The sequence below is a fragment of the Vanessa atalanta genome, chromosome 16 (assembly GCF_905147765.1).
Source record: "Vanessa atalanta chromosome 16, ilVanAtal1.2, whole genome shotgun sequence".
Lineage (NCBI taxonomy): Eukaryota > Metazoa > Arthropoda > Insecta > Lepidoptera > Nymphalidae > Vanessa > Vanessa atalanta.
Window position 1 is genome coordinate 4,164,455 of NC_061886.1, and position 20,806 is coordinate 4,185,260.

Consider the following 20,806-nt stretch of genomic DNA (forward strand, 5'->3'; position numbering starts at 1 on the left):
AGCTGACATTTCCAAAGAATAATGCACAAGAAAATACAGCAATTGAAATACCATCGGTTGAAAATATCACATCTTGGTATCGTGAGTCCATTAAAGGAATTAAAGTTTAATGACGAAAAGACGTAACTTATCTTGGTCAAGATTCTAAAGTCTCGTTGCTGGCGGAGTCTTGACGGTGTACGTACATTTCCTAATGACAATATAAAATAAACTAGTATTTTTAGCTCATTATAAATTTTTCTTTAAAATTATTTTTTTAATATTTGAAACGGTATGAAAGGGATTGTTTTATTCCAAGGGTGTACTATCTATCAAATAAGTTATCACAATCTTTAGCACACTATCGTGTCTTTTCAGTTTTAGCGCACTATTAAACTTCCTATATTTTTTAACGTATCTCAATTTTCCAAGTGAACAAATATCATCAATAATTAAACAAATTTCTTTGTCACTTGTGCAAATTGCATAATTGGCGACTCACTATGACAATGCTTATTTACGTTGTATTACAATACGTTGAACAATGAGTACTATTTCGTAATTCTTTTACAGTAAGTACCGTCTGTCATTAAGTAACATATTTGTATATTTAATACGAATACAGTTTCAAGTCGTTTAAATTTTTAAGCGAAAGAATCTGACAAAGGCATATATCACATAATATTTTATTCCTGGTTAGAAAAATCCGGTTTCTCATAATGCCGAATTTTTCGCACATTTATTGATAAATAACTGACTAAAAGCGTATCAGGAATCAATTATGAAGATAGCTCCACGTCGTCGGTAACGTGAGAGGACTAACATCGTATACGAAATAATCACCGCGTGTGAAGCATGAAAATCGATATAGTTACGTGCTGCGAACAAAACGTTAAATCGAATTAAAAGAAATCGGAAACTCGAATAACATCATGTCAAATTGGTATCGAATTTGACTCCGATACATTTAACTCCATGAATCATATAAGGAGTCAGAATTATTTTAATTAAAAACAAATAACTGAAGAAACTTATTTTGTTTTTGAAAGCTACCGACCTCCAACTAAATACAAAAACAACAAAACACAAAAGCCTTGATTTGAGATACACGATATCCTAAAGTATATTAAAAACACAATTATAGCTTCTAAAAATTACAATTGGATTTGTACAAATTTGACACTAAGGTTAACTCTTTTAAAATTCCTTTTACAGTGGCGGGAGATTTTAACCGTTGTAGCTTATTGTATGGGAAATGATCCATTCATTGTTACGCTTGTATCGCTCCTAATTTCATTCAATGCAATTTGAACTTTGTGCTTTTATATTAAAGATGATATTTTCTTTGATAATTTTTGTTATTAGGTCCTTTAAAAGGTTGTTCCTTAGTACGAAACGGACGTTGAAAAAAAGGGGCACGACGGGAACACACCTGTCAGTAGTGTTGCCAGTTTTTGAAGAGGACGGGTGAATGGCGGCCTTTACAATACCATGTTTGAATTTTGAATTTCGAGCACTTTTTCGAACGAAATCTTTCCTTTTCGTTAATATCTTGACGTACAGCATTTTAAAAATAGAATTAGAACAATGATGGTCGGTTTAAATTAATGTCTGTTTTATATTCGAGTGACAAAATTATAGGGGTCCACAGTGTGTTTATATCTTATCACCAGTTAAAAATATAACATTTAAAACACGAGCATTTATAACCGGTTTACAATTGGTATTATGTGTAGACATATCATTATTTTTATTAAATTCTTGTACACCTACTAATCGTCACGCTATTAAACATATTAAAAACATATAAATATCGAGATAAACCTCTACTCGAACACTAGATGTGTCATTCGTTTTAAATCTGATCATTCTGTTACATCATAACCAGTTCGAAGGATCAGTCAACAAACTCACGTAACGAGTTCCACTTGCTTCCTTGCATGTTAGTTTATTTCTCTTTGATCGGAAGTTGTTTTTTTTTATGTATTTATTATAATTTACAAATGATATACACTTGAAATAAATATGCGTTGAAGTTTGAATGAAATAATAATTGTGTATTTTTTAATTTTTTAAACAAAAGTACCTACATGAAAATGTAATACAATATTTAATAATTTGGTAATTATTGTACTTTAAAATATCATGATTATATCATATTACTAGGTAAAAATAAAAGTATTTATTTCTGGGTACAAGAGGATGAGACCGTTTTGCCAGCATCATTCACGCGCCCACGATGCCACACATACCGAATCACAATGGCCCATTGATCTTTATAAAAAGTCAAAAAACACTTCCATTAAATACATATAGACTTGTAACACTAATAAATTATATATAAAAATGTTTTCGCTCTTGTAATATTCTCGTATTTTGAGATATGGGTTTTACCGAAATAACTAATCTTAAACATACCCAAGTACGTATATTAACTATTTTTAATCACATTTAAAAAAAAAAACATTAAATATGCATTTGAAAATGGAAGGAGTATTTGGCAAGATGAACGAATTGGTGTCGGTCTTAGTTCTCACATTATGGTGGCCAAGAACAAGACGAGATTCGGTAGACCGACCGGGTATTGGTCAGACAGTATTACTAGCGTATACCGAAACGTTATTTAAATATTTAAGTCCAACTCAACCATTTGAAACGCCGTTAAATTTAAAATTCGCACACTAATTTTGAGCATCACTCAAATTTGAGAGTGACAAAAAATAAGTAGCCTTTACACACGACTCAAAGTTAAAACCGTTTACTGAAACGCCATTTAACGAATGACTATTAAATGGTGGAGACAGCTTAATTATGATATTTGTGATACATAATACATATTGTGTTGAGTGATCTTCTTATATTTATTATCATTTTCAAATCTTACTGAACCATACATTGCACTAATATACTTATATTACTAGCGTGTAATTTCATTAAACATTACCGAACATTTCGGACTTTTTGATAAAGGTATAGCACTACTGCTATCTATAAAATCTTACGCCTATTCATTTCTCTAGCTCTCTTATATCTTCGTCTAATATCTTCAACCTTATGCAAACAGTGAAATTTTTATTAAAATAAAGTATGAAAATTAAATATAATAATAATTCTTGCCACCATTCCTTCTGTCATGATTTGTACAGTAACGATTTTTAAAGTAAAAAAAATATAGCTATATTTAGAAAATATTTATTAATAATAATATTGTTTCGAAATAATTTTCTAGGAGTAAATAATATGAGCCTTCGGTAACTACCGTTTATGCAAATACAGACAATTAATTAGACGTCAAGTTAAATGTACCCCGTGCTTAATAAATTACTAGGTACGTTTCGTGGCGTGTATAATCCGCGTATAGCATTTAATTTATACTACTTATTACGTCAATTATGTTTTTTTATTTAAGTAAATACGAGATAAATATTTGAAAAGAGAAAAGAAGATGCCTATCTTTAATGTTGTTTTTTTTTTAAGAAATTCCTATACATGCAATTGCTGCTAACTGTAGTGGCCACATTTTTGTTACTAGAATAGTAAGTATTAAAACGATGTAAGTGCACCATACGCTTTATTGAATTTGTCAATTGAATTTTTTTAATAAATATAAACTATTTAATTCGTCATATTATATGGATAAAATAACACATAAATTATAGGTACTTATAACAATGGTGTTACCTTTTTGTTTTTGAGCGCGCCCAATTTTCTTTTTAAAACATTTTTTTACAAAATTCAACAACATTTTTTCTGTACTTAATACTTTATATAATAAATATATTCAATAATTTTATCATCGGCTCTTAGTGGTAGGGCTTTGTGCAAGCCCGTCTGGGTAGATACCGCCTACTCATCACATTTTCTACCAGCAAATAGCGATACTTATTATTGTTCTGTTTGATTTGAAGGGAGAGTTTGATTTTGTACATATTATATAGGTACGAAAGCAAAGCACATAGCATCTTATTTCTCAAGGCTGCTGCCGCATTGGGGATGTGAGGAATTGTTGATATTACAGAGCCAATATCCATCTGGTGACCAAAAAACAAACATCCAAGAAAGAAAATTGATAACAGTTCAATACTAAAATAGTACACAAACTTTAGATATAGATATAGAGAACTAGGGAGTTATACAGTGTGTACCAATTTGAAAATTGTGAAAGCAATTTCGAACTTCGCTTTCGTCTAAATTATTCAATACACTACATCAATCGTTGATCACGTATAGATTCAAATACATGGCTTTACCTGCGACCGCTGATGACGTATTGACATTAAAATGAAATTATTTTAGCCAATATTTTATTCATATCACATTAAACAAACAAAAGCTATTTCGTTCTCGTTAGCAGTATTTCATATTCCAAAATCCTTCACAACATAAACTATAACACACTAACCGAAAATGAACGGACTATTCCAAAAACTACATAAATATTAACAGCGTTGTTGTTCCAGTTGAATAATAAACTGATTTCTATGTACAAACACACACTAACTCCATTAATTTTATAAAGGCGTTTGTTGGAATGCGAGAAGTTATTACTGCCGTATTCAGTGTTCGTACGATACCATTAAATTATTTGCATAAAGCTTACGTTCGAGGATTCCGTAATCAGTTTTCTGTGCAGGTTCCGTAGCCGTGTTACAGGTAGGTACGTATAAATATAATAAAAAAATAATAATTATCATCTAGTTTCAAGTTCACCGCTTTACGTGTTATATATACAACATATACAGTACATGATTTGATAAAAATGACAAATATTAAAAAAAAAAAAAAAATACTGGTTTGTATTATTAACTAATTTGATAGATATTTTACTAGAATTACTTTCATTTCATAAATTACAATTTGACAAACGATAAAATAAATTATTTTATAAGTTAGGGCCCAAAATGAACATTAAATTTCAGCATATTTGCCTTACAATTGAGTTTTGGTCGAAATAATTATATTTAAGAGAATAATATTTTTGCAGAATAAGATGTCTGACACTCACAATAGTAACCGTGTTTGGGTTACTAAAATAACTCTAGGTTGTAAATAAATTAACTTGGTTCCGACAATATTTCGGGGATTCCCAACGCAGCTGAAAGCAGTCACTTAAATTATTTTTTTATTGGTGAAACGAAACGTTCAAGTAATATGAACTTATGATTAAGATAAATCACGGTTTTAAAAATACTCGGTTAGTAAGATGCATTGAAAAGTCACTGCACTCTGATCTATGAAACAGAGGTGTTCCTTGCGAATGTTACCAAATCACCTGTCAAGCCAAACAAGCATACAAAGCATTTCTTGGCGTAAAATAACAGACAAGTGTACCTAGAAGGCAACTAACAACATGTCTATCAATCTCTGGCCAACATTTTTCGAAAATAAACTCGAAATTTCAAAATATTGTGCAAGATAATTCGATACGCATCAAAACAAAGCATAACTAATACGAATTATTAATACCTATCGAAACATCCTTTAAGATAACTCGTTCAACAATAAAGATTACACATTTCATTACACGGTACAACACAAATAAAAGAAATCTCGCGTTTGGAAGCCCGGTTGGAAGTCGGTCCGTCATTATATTAAATCTCTGCAATCATTTATCATCAACATTGATTCGTCTGACGGTTAACCTGCCTACTGAGTAAAAAATAACCGGTTAACGTGATCACGAGGGTCCCGTAGAATGTCTAGCTTACGTGTTAAGGATTTCACTATGTTTAGTTTCTATACATAGATTCTGATACAAGAGTACCTTTTAAAAAAGATACCGTCTTTATTAATCTCTTTAACATTTTTAATTTGTTTAGTATATTTTCATCTAGGTATATTTAATAACGTCGTGTCGTATGAGTGCTATAAATACTTTTTATAAACCCAGGTATGATTAATGTTTGGAAAGATTTAAATTGTACACGTCTTTAAAATAAACAGCGCGTCCAATTAGAAACAAACTACTCGATATGTTTTTGTTTAATTTCGATACATTCATTTTTTATTTCGCATTTGAAATAATCTATCATTTCTGACTATTACAAACCGAACTCTAAAATTCAGTTAGGCTGTTATTTCAAATTGGGCACGCTTGCTTCTAATAATACAAGCTTATAAATATTGATCTTCTGCTCAGGACGGAACTTTGCTCATTATATTTAGCCCCGAGCAGCAAACACTACTCATTACAAAAAATGGTAATTACCTATCAATTTTGCGTTAAAAGTTATAAAACTCTTCGTACGCTTTGCCTACTTAATATACTTAATTGTAAATACTCAATTTTAATTTTATTAAAAATATTCCATTAATTTACTAAATATGCAATCAAAAACATTAGAAATAAAATTATATGAATTGACATTAAGATACAGTAATGCTATTCGGTGAGAAATTTATCAGCCTTGAAATGTTGAAAGTCGACATAGGGTGATATGCTATTTTGATGCCTCTATCCTTTAAATGTTATAATTGTAATGGTTACTTTCGCATATCACGATTTTGTCTTACGGTCGTCTTTGTTGGTTCAGGTTTTTCTTGCAGAATATCTTTACTAACCTCCCTTCATAATTCTACTTCGTTACGCTTCCATTTCCGAAGAGACTGACTGGATAATTGAAGCGAGTTGCGCAAATTAATTTCAGAGAAGTTGAAATAAATTAATAAATATAAAGTAAACACACGGAACCCAATGCTCTTACAATCTCGTCTTGGAAATGACTGGTACTTTTGTATACCTGTTAGTGAGATTACAAGAAATTGCTCGATATTTCCTTTGTGGATAATTTTCGGCACGCGAATGTGCCCTTAGGGTAAAACGAAATAAAATGTACGGTAGCCGTACGATAAAAAACATGGTCGACTTTTTGTTTCCTCTAAAACATATGTGAAGGATATCCGCTGTTCAGCCACAAGGGGTCATTATGTGCGGAGTAATCCATATTTTTTGCTTACATGAACCGTACTAGCTCATAATATCACCTGGATTGCAATTTGAACACTATTTCCATTAAAATAGATCATATTTTTAAACTGAAAATATATTACAATTATTGTAAATCTAGAACATTTTACACCTACATACATTATTTTTAATGGCTGATCGTTTGATACATAATTTCTTCCTTAAATGTAGCACTAACCGTTGTTCTTGATTTTTATTCAATTTATATTGCATGACATTAATGTCGTGCTTGAGTGTTATTCTGATTAGGGTTTCCATTTTCAGAAATAACATTATAATTTTAAATTAATTAAAGTTCTAACTAACCACGTACGGTTTATTACTCTTTGGATAAATATAAATGTATAATCAGAAGATTATAATTAATCACAAGAAAATTAATACGTGAGTTTTTTAACTATACTATAATGCAATTTTAATTTATAGAATTTCCAATAATAAAGTTTGAGTTCTTTTTTTATTAGACTTTAAAACTAGGCGAATGTCCGTTAAAACGCCGGACGTAAAAAAACGCTGACGGATATAACCCATACAAGTTTAAGGCATTTATAATAATTTGATGTAAATAATATTTTTATTTACATTTTTTACATTAGCAGCCGCTGCTGGGCTAAGGCCTTCTCTCCCTTTGAGGAGAAGGTTTGGAGCATATTCCACCATGCTGCTCCAATACGGGTTGGTGGAATACACATGTGGCAGAATTTCGATAAAATTAGAAACATGCAGGTTTTCTCACGATGTTTTCCTTCACCGCCGAGCACGAGATGAATTATAAACACAAATTAAGCACATGAAAACTCAGTGGTGCCTGCCTGGGTTTGAACCCGAAATCATCGGTTAAGATGCACGCGTTCTAACCACTGGGCCATCTCGGCTCTTCTATTTTTATTTATATATATACAATTAGTAGTGTGGTCAAGGGATTAAACAAAAATGACGAAATAAATAATATTCTCATTTCATCCGCACCAAATTAGGATGGGTACCTAGTAAATAAATTAAAAACTAACATTATTAATATAACAGCTGACAGCAATCGAATCAGACATAACAAAACCTATAATTACTCGTTTGAAAATAAAAAACCTATGATTAATCGTTAAGCACTAACTAGTGATCCGACGATGACGAATTAGTTCCACATTATGAATTGGTCGAACGTGAATCAGAGGAGACTCATGGAGATAAAGAAAACTGTTAATAAGATACTTCCTCCGAAAAAATATATACTGACAAGGGAAAAAATGTATAATTAGAAAAAGTGTTACAGCGAAACAAGTTAGAAGCAGTATACATCGAGTTGTGATTGGAAGTCATTAATTTTTCGCAGAAAGAACAACTTAAAATAACAATTTATGCAAATTTATCATTGCTTTCAAAAAATATTAATGGTGTGATTTTTTTTTAATGATATCGGTAGACGGACCTACAAATGGGCCATCTGATGGTAAGTGGTCACCGCATAGACAAAGGCGTTGTAAGAAATATTAACCATTCCTTACATCGCCAATGCGCCACCTACCTTGGGAAATAAGATGTTACGTCCCTTGTGCCTGTGGTCACACTGGCTCACTCACCCTTCAAACCGGAACACAACAATACTGAGTACTGTTATTTGGCGGTAGAATATCTGAAGAGTGGGTGGTACCTACCCAGTCGGGCTTGCACAAAGCCCTACCACCAATTACTAATTGTATACAATTTTTTACAAGCAAACGATCACTATGTAGCCGGTTTTGGTGATGTGTGTGTTTTTTTTTTTAAATATTCTATAAAGGTTTGCTTGCTATAATGAAGATTTAAAAGTATTCATAAATAATAAAACCATTTTGGAACAGCGGCGCAAAAAAGCATGATTGTCAAGTATTTTATAGAGTATTCTTCACAGAGTTTTCACTTTTCTACCATCGGACAATTAGTCGCATTGAGAGCGTACAAACCTCCTCTGCATTATCGAAATTTCATCCATTCGTAAGCACATTATTTTCTCATTTTTCATGCCAGCCAAGACATGGCATGGCGGTAGAATATCTGATGAGTGGGTGGTACCTACCTACACAAACGGACTTGAACAAAACCCTACCACCAAGTAAAGAAAAAGAAAAAAGAAGTAAAATAATTATTTGCAAAGGATTATTTAACAAGATGTTAATTTAAAATAGGGACCAAGCTAACTTGATCGTTTTTAATCTAAATGTCGTTTTGAAAGTTTAAAGGTTTTCGGCGCATTCTGGCATTTACGTTTATCTTTCAAAACAAGTTCACAGCTCAGTCACACTTATAGACAATTAAATAAAAATTCATAGTAACACTTCAGTAACCAGCACTTCCTCTTGTTATTAATATCACTCAGCCGGTCTTTGTCAACGACACATTACACTAATTACTTCAATCCATACAGTTTAATAGTAACATACGTCTAACAAATGGTATAAGATCAGTCAAGTTCATGACACGAATCGACCGGTCACGACATGTTCAGACTAAGATGTAATAAAATTACAGATGAGTCATATATGATAACATCTGAGTAATGTTCTCATTGCTCGTTGATTTATTAGATCGCTTACTGTACGCTGTGTCGCACTTAGACGAAATAACTTCGAACCGAATGAGAGGCGATGTTCCACATTTATATTCTACAAACCAATACGAATTGAATACAAATTTTAACTTATAATAGATTAATGCGATATATTTAAGGCAATTCAAATTGTAATCCTGAAACGGCCCAGTGGTTAGAACGCGTGCATCTTAACCGATGGCTTCGGGTTCAAACCCAGGCTGGCACTACTGAATTTTCATGTGCTTAATTTGTGTTTATAATTCATCTCGTGCTCGGCGCTGAAGGAAAATATCGTGAGGAAACCTGCATGTGTCTAATTTCAACGAAATTCTGCCACATGTGTATTCCACCAACAGGCATTGGAGCAGCGTGGTGGAATATGCTCCAAACCTTCTCCTTTTACGTTATACATATAATTAACACACATGCACATCGATATACTAAATTCAATAAAAATAAAAGGAAGCACCAAAAGCACGGAAATCTGTGAAGATTTAATTTACAATACTATTGAAATACAAATATGAATCGTTAAGGATCGTGGGAACAGAGTAGATTTAAAATAAATTTCAAAGTTGAGTTGGAAATTCTTAAAGTGCAAGTGCAATGTATTATCTTATTGCGATCTTGCACGGCTTCCAAAACGAACTAACGATGACAGCGAACGTTCTGAAGACAAGCAATGGGTCGTTTATTTAACTGAAACTCCAAATTCATTTGACAAACATCGGTCTATTATTAGAAACGGCATTTAAACGGCATATTTCGAAATTTTACGGTTAGGTTATTTAGAATTGGTGGGGTTTATAGAGTGGAAACTTATCTATTGCATGTGGATCCTTGGCATTTCAATATATCACTGCATTTTATGAGCTTAACATTCTTTTGTTTCGTCCCAAATTGAGGACTATAGAAATGACATATAAAAATAGCAAATGTACAAATCATGATGTGGATAGTGGCAAGAACGCTTGCAGCATGTCCGCGTTGAATTGAAATTCCAATTTCTCGTGGCGAAAAATAAACCACAAGTTACCAGTGGTTGCAATAAGATGAGGATATTTTTGCAAATGGATAATGTTGCTGATGCGACTACTTTGAATCAATCATTTTGCAATATTTTAATACCTACATGATTTGAAAAATATTTCGTGGTTACCGAATTCGCTTGTAATTTCAAATGAATTGAAACTATTTCTTCTTCAAACTTCCTTTTTAAAGTGCATAAAAACTCAATTCCGGTATCCTTAAAGAGCGAGATCCTAGTTGTTTAGCACCTCGACCACTCCCACGTTACTAAATACGCTCCCGTCTGGGAATCCGTTTGAATTCCACTTTGTTAGCTCGTTCAAACTACGGTCAAATGAGGCTTTTTAGTCTAACAGATTAAAGCCTTTAGTGTTAAATGAAAAGTTTATCTATTTCTTTTGGAATAATTTATGATTTTACAAAGATTTTAAAGATAAAATCCAAAATAGAAACGAAAATATGTTTTGAGGGTGCTTTTGTAAAATTTTGACGTTCCACTTACTTACATCATTTCATATGCTGTCGAACAATAAAGTTTACGGAGTGACCATTTCCTCCTGAGTGACTGTAAAATTTTAGTAGTCCATTTAACTGGTCAGTTAATGGCTGTGGCTTTCTCGTCATTTCCCTGGAGATTGATGAACTCTATAATTACGCCAATTTGAATGACGTACTATTATCATTCCACTAACAAACATACATTCTATGTCCTGTTCGTAATTTTTTCTGTGTAAATTATTAATAGCTTTGCTTATTTGAAGGTGAATGTGAATAGTTTCAAGAACAAAATGCTCGAGTTATGAATGGCATCAGAATCAAATGTTATCTTTGTTTTTAGCAATGCAATTTAGCGCTTCTTGATAATGGATTGAAACGTTTACACGAATTTCTTGATAGCGTTCAATGTATTCATTTGAATTCAACTGATAATTCGACCGAATAAATTACATCTTAATAAGAGACCGGTCAATTATATTTGAATAAAGATAAAAATTAACGAAAATAAGCTTGACGAATATGCGATAGGATATAGACAAGTCGTGAGGAAGTTAATTTGTATTATATGCATATATCTTTAACAAGTCTCACCTTTGGAAAATATACTAGAGACCATTACTTCATGACGCATTTAAACGTCAACTCAAACTATAATTTTATCTAGCATTCAATTTCCCATGATATCAAGTTATTTTTTTATATAATTCAAATCATAAATTAATTTATTCGTCTGTTGCACACATTCTTTCCTGTCCGGCCTAAGTTTGGCTGTTTGAGACCACCTTTAATTAATAATTTATTTCTTTATATATTTGACTGCCATGCGTTCCAAGCTATTTATCAATTTGTGTTAATCCGTTTGCTCTTAAATATAAACGTTCAAAGTGATCTCATTCCACACCTGATCGAAGCCAGGAAGGGTAGTTAGTAAATAATCAAACGAATAAACATTACGTTTTGATACAAATATTAGTGATATATTATATTTTCCAGATAAATATAAAGCAAATGAGAAATACATATTTACAGTGTCAATAAACTAACAGAAAGATCGCGATTTGGCATTTGCGGGTAAACTACAAACGTATGCAAATATTCCTTTTACTAGTAATTCGCTAGCTAATGCTGTTTAACCTATAGCGTTAACATTTACATATTTAATATAGACATCTAATTATCATAATTGTCATACTAAATTATACAAACAATTATTAGGTACATTGTTTGATATTTGATAATCAAGAACAAATGTCATACAAAAGATTTAACCCTAAAAATGAACAAATATTGGACAAAAAAGACTTAACCCTAAAATGCTACGTGACCTTGGCCCAAAAAATTACAATGTTTTACAGGGCAATTTTATTTGAAAATATTCTTTACATTGTACCTACTTGTAAGTAGAATGACGTCTCGATTTCAAGAACATGGTTGTTAACTGTTGTAATAAAAATGTATTTTTACTAAGGCAAAGTTCGCATAACTTCCTACCTAATACTGTGAGTCACACGCTAGTTTCGTTTAGGTATGCAATGAAAACTAAAAATACGTGGTCTCACAGGGGTCGAGGCCGCGGCAATCACTATTGGAGTCAACGCCACTGTCAATATCGTGGCCATGGTTTTAACGTTATTAAATAATATTTACATTTAACAGTTTTTTTTTTAAATTACGATTTACGAGTCAAAGGTAAAATATGTCTTTTTTTTACTAAATAGATTTTAATGTGATGTTATTTAAAATGCTAAATTCATGAGAAATTAAATAATCTTAACAAGACTATCTGTTTAAGGACTAATAAATTTACTAAGAATAAATAAACATTATGTTGAAAAAATACCTAAGTTTGCTTTTTTTTTTTTTTATTAGCATTAGCAGCCCGTAAATGTCCCACTGCTGAGATAAAGGCCTCCTCTCCCTTTGAGGAGAAGGTTTGGAGCATATTCCACCACGCTGCTCCAATGCGGGTTGGCGGAATACACATGTGGCAGAATTTCGTTGAAATTAGACACATGCAGGTTTCCTCACGATGTTTTCCTTCACCGCCGAGCACGAGATGAATTATAAACACAAATTAAGCACATGAAATTTCAGTGGTGCCTGCCTGGGTTTGAACCCGAAATCATCGGTCAAGATGCACGCGTTCTAACCACTGGGCCATCTCGGCTCAAGTTTGCTTACTAATTATAATGTAGTAATGTAAATTTGAGTGGAATTAAGTCGTCGTACTTCTGAATGAGCGACTTTTTTCATGATTCGTGGTCACCGTCGCATACAGGATGTTAATGTTTGAGTTATCTAGAGGTGCGACTCGTTTCCGTGTCTTAAACTGGTTATAATGTAGGTACTTAAGTATGCAAATCCTAATTGTTACATTATTTTATGAATTAAATTAAAAAAAAAAAACATCATTTTAAATGTTAATAAATAAAAATATAACACTACGAAATACAGATATATATTATAAATCACATTTCATATCATATCATTTTTAGTTTAAATATATCTTAATGGTAAATTTATTCTGTTACTACCCATAGGAAGAAAAACATGACCCTCCTAACACGCGGTCAAACAAGCGGGCGGAAACAAAAAAAAAATATTTTACCGTCATTTAGTTTATATCGTAATGGAAACCATAAAATTTTTTCTTTGTTTTTAGTCTTGTAGATTTCACTTTTGTCGATTTTTTTCTTCATTTCGTATATATTAAAGTTCAATGTGGTGCATGTTTTCGTAATGTTCAGACTTCAGATCCGATCATTGGCTATAAAATGCAAATTCCGTCTCGTTTCTAGATTGCCTTCGTTTGTTTACCAATTAACACCAACCGATGTATTCTGAACCGATATTTAGTTTTTTATTTCAAAACTTTTCACTTCCCATGAGTTTTAATCGCGTTAATTAAAAGGAATGTGAACTTAGATAGGTCGGTCGTATCAGGTATGGCAGCCGCTCCCAGCTTCGAGCGGCGATGTCGAAATATTTTTGCAATATACGCTAGCGAACGTATCCTAACAAAATTAATAAATAACTTCTAATTTGTTGGACCGTTGAAACGTCTATTATATATTATGTACCTAAATCTTCAATACAGATAGCTTGGTAATTTATTTGAATTGACATTCCATTATTTAGTTACGTAATAAATTGTATTAATATCGTAACTCCGTACTTTTTTTGGCGGGAATTTTGAATGTAATTAATTCGTAGCACGAAATGAATTCTACACATAAAAGACAATATATTTCAAATTAAACAACACGTTAAAATTAGGAAACTTTTACTCAACATACGGGTTAAATAATTTAAAAAGTTTGATGGAAAAGTTTGTTCAACTAACAAGCATAATTACATATTAAACTAGGTTTTATATTATACAGTTAATTGGAATTCTAATTAGTTTATTTTATCTGTGACGCAACGAACGTACAAATAAGACCTGTACCATAAGTAATTACCATAGATATTAGGCTTCTTTTAGACGATACGGAACGATAATTGACCATTACTTAAGACGATATAAATAAAAATGGTAAATTAAGAGATAAAAAATTAAGATACATTAAAAATTAATATATTTTGGGAAACATTTTACTAATTGTATAATAATTGTTAATTCATGCATAAGCTGACTAAATCTCATATGATAATGTTTACGACAAAACGGCTAAGCCGATTCGAATCAAATTTTTAGACATGTACAAGGGTCATTGAAGAACCAATTATTTTAATGTAAAAAAGTTACATATTAATTTAAGCTCATCGAAGCGGGCGGTTAATATCAGAACTAATAAATAAGAAGACGTTTTTTTTGTAACGCTTAACTATAAAAAAGGCTAAAACTAAAAAGGTTTTAGTGTATAATATTATTATACAGATAGTTCACCCCCTTCACATTAAGACAGTTGTACCATGGCAAGGATAAAATTAACGTATACTGTAAATGGCCCTTAAATTTTGAAGTTATACCTCAAATAAATTTTAATATTCAATCGGTTATAAATATACAGACAATCACCCCTAAATTTACCAAATATAAGTCCCCTCAAATTTCAACAACCCCTTGTTTAGAAACCAACATTTTAATATCGAATTAAATCACTGTAATTTTACTATTTAATCTGTGGCATTGAACGAAACTTAAATTGCAATTTAAATCGAAGCGAACTTTTATAACAATAATATTATGAGTTAATTGTATGTGTATTTATTTTCTAATTACCATGCCGAAAAGACATCTTATATAAAAAAAAAATATCAGTTATATAACACGGATTTAAATATTAAAAAAAATACTAAGAATCAATACACTCGTTTTTATTGAAAAAGTAATAAATGCTTATGTAACACTGTCTGTTCAGTGTTAAATGATTAAATTCTATTGTTGCCAAATTTTGATTAATTTTCGTATGGATACGGCTTGGGTAGGAACATAGGTAATTTTTAATAATTATAAATTGATTGAATAGACGACAAAGTAAAGATTATACGTGTAACGTCAAATTTATAAATATTGTTGTTTTTTTTATTTAATACCTATATGAAATAAGGTTCGAGATTTAAAAGTACAATAGGTTTAGAATGTAAAATTATGAACATTACGTGAGATTTAATCTAGTCTAGTGTTGGCGGCTATCTTTAGCTCGAGACTCGGGTTCAATGACCGGATGTAAATACCTAATTATCTTTCGGAACTTAGGTTTTGTGGGTTGTCTATTAAAACAACTTTAGGCTCTGGGTTTATAAGATCATGTTCGAATTACGCAAAGAACGAATGATACTAATTTATTTTTTCCTTTCTGATATAACTATTAAACATAAATATATAATTCAGTGAATAATTAAATGATTAGTAAAATGTTATTTATATACGTGTTTATTTACTTTCCTTTCACTAAGTCTTGCGGTTAAAGATAAAAATTAACTTAACAAAATATAAATTATCGTAACTAATTAGTAATGATGCGTTCACCTTGCCTAATCTGAAAGTTAAAATTATTTTATCATCGAAATTCGATAGTTCGTTTTGGACGTATCAATGCGACTTTTTAAATGATTACTATATAAAACAAATTAAATATAATTTACAATGAATTGATACAATAAAAAACTAATAAATCTTACGATGCACGTTGTTGCCGTTGCATAAAACAAATCACAGTCTGCTGCCGGTCCGTGCAAAAAAAACAAAAGAGGATACTTACTCGCAAAATCGCTGCACAAATTGGCTTTATTCGAAACTAATGTTATTATATTATTAGAACATGTAATTGTTTCATATGTAATTCAACACACACTAAATATAATTCAGACACTGAACAATTCACTTGTTTATTTACGTTCGAAATGACAGTTCGTTGGTTAGGCGGCACAGCGCATGCGCGAAACACTCGATCCGGCGGCCGGCGTGCGACTGGACTCGACTGGGTGAATTTGATTGAGCGAACGATTTCGAGTTTCGACGAAGCCGATGCACCGCGAACTATTGAATGAGTCAGAAAGAGAGCGAATGGGAAATAATGGTAACGTATGTGAAATTTAAACTGGTTGAGGGAGAAGTAAATTCTAGCCATTTTTTTTTTAATGTATATACTTTGTGACTTTAATTGTATATTATAACATTGAACTTAGTTCCGATTGAAAACGAATAATATAATTGGTATAAATTAAAAAGTAACCACATAAAAATTCAATGTATAAATTACTTACTACAATTATTTTATAAGAAAGAATAGTGTATTTATACGGTATATAGAATAAACTAGTAGGTAGAAAATATAGGTATGTAGGTATTATGTCACACTAATATTTAATATTTATTAAATATATTTGAATTTATTATCGTAACTTGGTTATTTAAGCCTTTGTTTTCTTTTCTAATAAATAGGTTCCTTGCAATTATCAAAATTAAAAAAACCCTTACCCACACATACTCTTTTGAATCATCAAGTTCAGAATTCAATTAAATTTAAAGCCACTGCTGTTTTAAAAATTTCAGAGTGTACATTTTACAGAGAAGAAATTCCGTATACTATTTTTCCCAAATGATTTAAAATGACAGTCTACTAATCCGAATGATGTGTCTGGTAATAAAAATTAATTTCATGCATTTTTTAATATCGAAGTATGTATATTTTCTTGTATTGTATACTGAGTATACTTTACATAATTATGAATGATTTAATTGACATACGATTTATTTTGAAATAATGAAATTAATTATAATTTTAAAAATAACAAAAACAATTTCGTTATTAAATTACTGAAACAAAGTAAATGTTCCCAAAAGACGAAAACAGAGACGTAAATTAATTTTGACGAGCTCTACTGCCGCTTTTATAGCTCCCTCATCAGATCAACTTGATGGTACCTAAATTATAGTATTTTAATTCGAATTAGGAGCAAAGGAAGATATATATTCATTAAATTATAGATATGTACCTGTACTATACAGGTATGAAATAAAAAAAATGCAAAAAAACAAACACAGCAATACAATGTACCTAAAAGTTGACATCTCAGCTTGATGATAATTATAGAAGCAATCAATCTTGCAAAATTTCAATTCAATACAAAATAATTGATGGTGATGTGATGACCAATTTCAGCAACGGCGGCAATCCTCAAGGGAGAATCCATCTGCGCAGGTCATAGTGCTCAAGTGTTTGCAAACACAAGTGTAAAGTCATTCACCCTCATAGTCGAATGCGCCATCACTACCACTTTTTTTTTCAAGTAGGAGACACCTTCAGAAAGATTCCGGGCTTCTTTTTTCAAATTATGTGTCCAACGAAAAATGGTCCAGCGAAGCAGTCAGGCAATATGAAGAAGCAGGTTTAAATCGACTTCCTACATTTAACAGACTTTGATCCAGTCTAAAACCTGTGAAAACCAAACTGTTATTAATAATTAAGTATAATTATATCAGCAAAACGATAATGCGTTATAATTAAATTCAATCAGTTGGTTGCAATTGGACATTGGCTTAAGCCTCGATCGACCAATATTTGATCCACGAATGCTAACTGATAAAGTTAATTATACACTTATAATTACATTATTTAAACTAGAATAATATATAATGTGACTTATTCTTGTAATGCCTAACTGAATGGAATACTATAGCCAATACTCTTCGAACTTAGGCGCGTTTCGGAGATCTAAGTTTATGTTATTATTAAATTAGTGGCTGCGTTTCGCAATAACTTGCTTTAAAGTTACACTATTAACGTGATACGTGTGGATTCCATGCTCTTCACACTTTACTTCAGGACTAAGGCCTCCTGTCCTTTTTGAGGAGAAGGTTCGGGGCATATTCTACCACGCTGCTCCAATGCGGTTTGGTGGATACACGTGTGGTAGAATTTCATTTAAATAAGACACATGCAGGTTTCCTCACGATGTTTTCCTTAACCGCTGAGCGCGAGATGACTTTTAAGTTCAAATTAGCAAGTGAAAATTCAGTGGTGCTTGTCTGGGTTTGAACCCACAATCATCGGTTAAGATACATGCGTTCTAACGACTGAACCATCTCGGCTCATGCTTTTTTAATAACCAAAATTAACGTGCTGATATACAGAAATATATAATATAATAATATGAAAATAAAAACTGTATTGAACTAACATAGTTACCTACTTCATTTATTTCGAACGAAAGTATCAGGTTTAAAAATAAAAAAAAAACCTTCACTCATCAACTTAAACGTTACAAAACTGTTACGTAACTTGAAGTTGGCGCATTCGCTTGTTCCAGTTGTCCCTTGGCAATGTCATGAGGTCATGGCTCCCCACTTCAATTAGATTAATCTTATCATCTTGTCGAAACATATATTTTTGCGCCCCAATACCAGCCCGAACGCTGTAAATTAAATTTGCACATCTGCATAAACACGAAATAATAAAATTATCTTATTTAATATATTCGGTTTTTTAATGTGTGCTTAATCTTCATTTTTACTTTTGGATTTATTTCACTTTAGTTTTATGTGCATATTAATGTTTATGTTACGCGTAATTTTTTTATTAAACTAATAAATATTTAACTCGATTGGTTTTCAAAAATGTTGAATATTAGAACTCGACTTAATGTTATGTTTGTTTTTACTTTTCTACCTTAGATCGTGTTTCTATACGTATAAAAGTATATTTCTATACGATTCATTAATCCATTTTTAATGTATTATAATACGGCACTTTAAAGTATGTACGAAAAAAAAAAAACTTTTTTTTTAAATAAAATTTTCACTAAAGAATTAATTATCATGTTCATAAAACAATTCAATGAAATATTTTTTTATAAAGAGCATTTAAACCACTGTCTCAAAATTATGTTTCAGTTTAAATGTATTGTATTGTATTGTAAATGTCAGTCTAAATTGTGTGACTGATTTACTTAATAAAATAAGTATATTACATACACACGTGTGCTGGTAATCTAATTTAAAAAGTTAAATAATAAACACTCAATAGTCACATAAGGTTAAGTATTTATGAACACACCACAAATGTTTAAGCGAATTTGAAAATAACATTTAGCTAAAACAGACAGAAATTGTATGATACTCTGATTGCTGTTAATTCCTCAAGCGGAATGCAAATACGACAACACTTGCAAATCATAAACTTCATTAAAAAGCATCACCCGCTCATAAGACTGTATTAATTTTTTTAAATAATATATTTTGAAATTGGAACATTTATTTCTGAACGCACTCACAACCCGCGCTTTATTAAATTAACACTGAAATTTGTGCTCTGTACCTTTGATGGAGAGTTTATTTTAAGTTACGTTGTTATTGTAGCATGTCTCATAAGCGTTTTGTTCTTACAAAGGTGTGGGGTAGCTCTTTTATTTTTCAAACAGGATATCCTGGGTAGGGCGACGGTTTCCGAACATACGGTTCATTACGTGTCGGATCTATAAAAAACCCAGCACGTGTTCTGAAGTAGGGATAAAAAAACACCTAGTTTCACTTGGCCCCTGGAACAGATGATTATTATATGAAATTGCTCAATTCGTAAATTCCTATTTAATATATTAAAAAAAAAAAATTTAATTTAATATTTATTACATTTTTTTTTTTTATGTTTTCATTACACATTTTATACAATATTCAAAGTTTTTTTTTTACAATTAATCATAAAAATAGGGTGTTCTCCATTTTATTTAATTACAATATATTCTATATTTAAAAATAATCAAATCTACAAAGTTATCCTCAGGCTTTAAACTTGTAATAGTTTATCGTAGTTTCAATAATGATAACTAAAACAATTAAAGAATGATGTAAGGAAGAAAGATAATATTCAATAATATTTTTTTAGTTCTGAGTAAAAACACATTTTTTTTTGTGTTATTTTTTGTTTTATGTTTAACCAACAAGTATAAGAAGCTTAAAAAACATCATGGCTTCGGAAGCGATGTTTTTTTACCTACAGCTTCGCGACTCTAACTTATTTACCCTTATAAAAACATCAAGAATAATTCAATAACACTGTAAGGCAAAAAGTGTTTAATGGCTAAAGAATGTAAAACTCAATTACTTAAAACAAAGTAAAGTAAAGTATTTTATATGTAAGTAATAATAATAAAGTATGAAATTTTAATGTGCCTCTGCTGGGCAAAGACCGTATTTTGAGGAGATTTTGAACCCTGAAGGCAATGTTGACAAAACGTGAATCCTAACTGTTGATCCGATTTCAAACCCGGCGCAACAACCACTGTTTGTGTTCAGTGGTGAATGAAAACATCGTGAGGAAACC

At 31.2% G+C, this 20,806-nt stretch overlaps 1 protein-coding gene across 2 annotated transcripts in view; it reads right to left on the reverse strand.

The window, feature by feature from the left end:
- The window catches only part of LOC125070162 (MOXD1 homolog 1-like), a 69,846-nt gene extending 53,397 nt beyond the window's left edge, over nucleotides 1-16,449 (reverse strand). For both annotated transcript variants that reach the window (XM_047679896.1, XM_047679895.1), the window contains exon 1: nucleotides 16,247-16,449. The gene's annotated coding sequence lies outside the window, so the exon portion shown is untranslated. The remainder of the gene's footprint in view (nucleotides 1-16,246) is intronic.
- Between the last annotated feature and the right edge of the window lie 4,357 nt (nucleotides 16,450-20,806).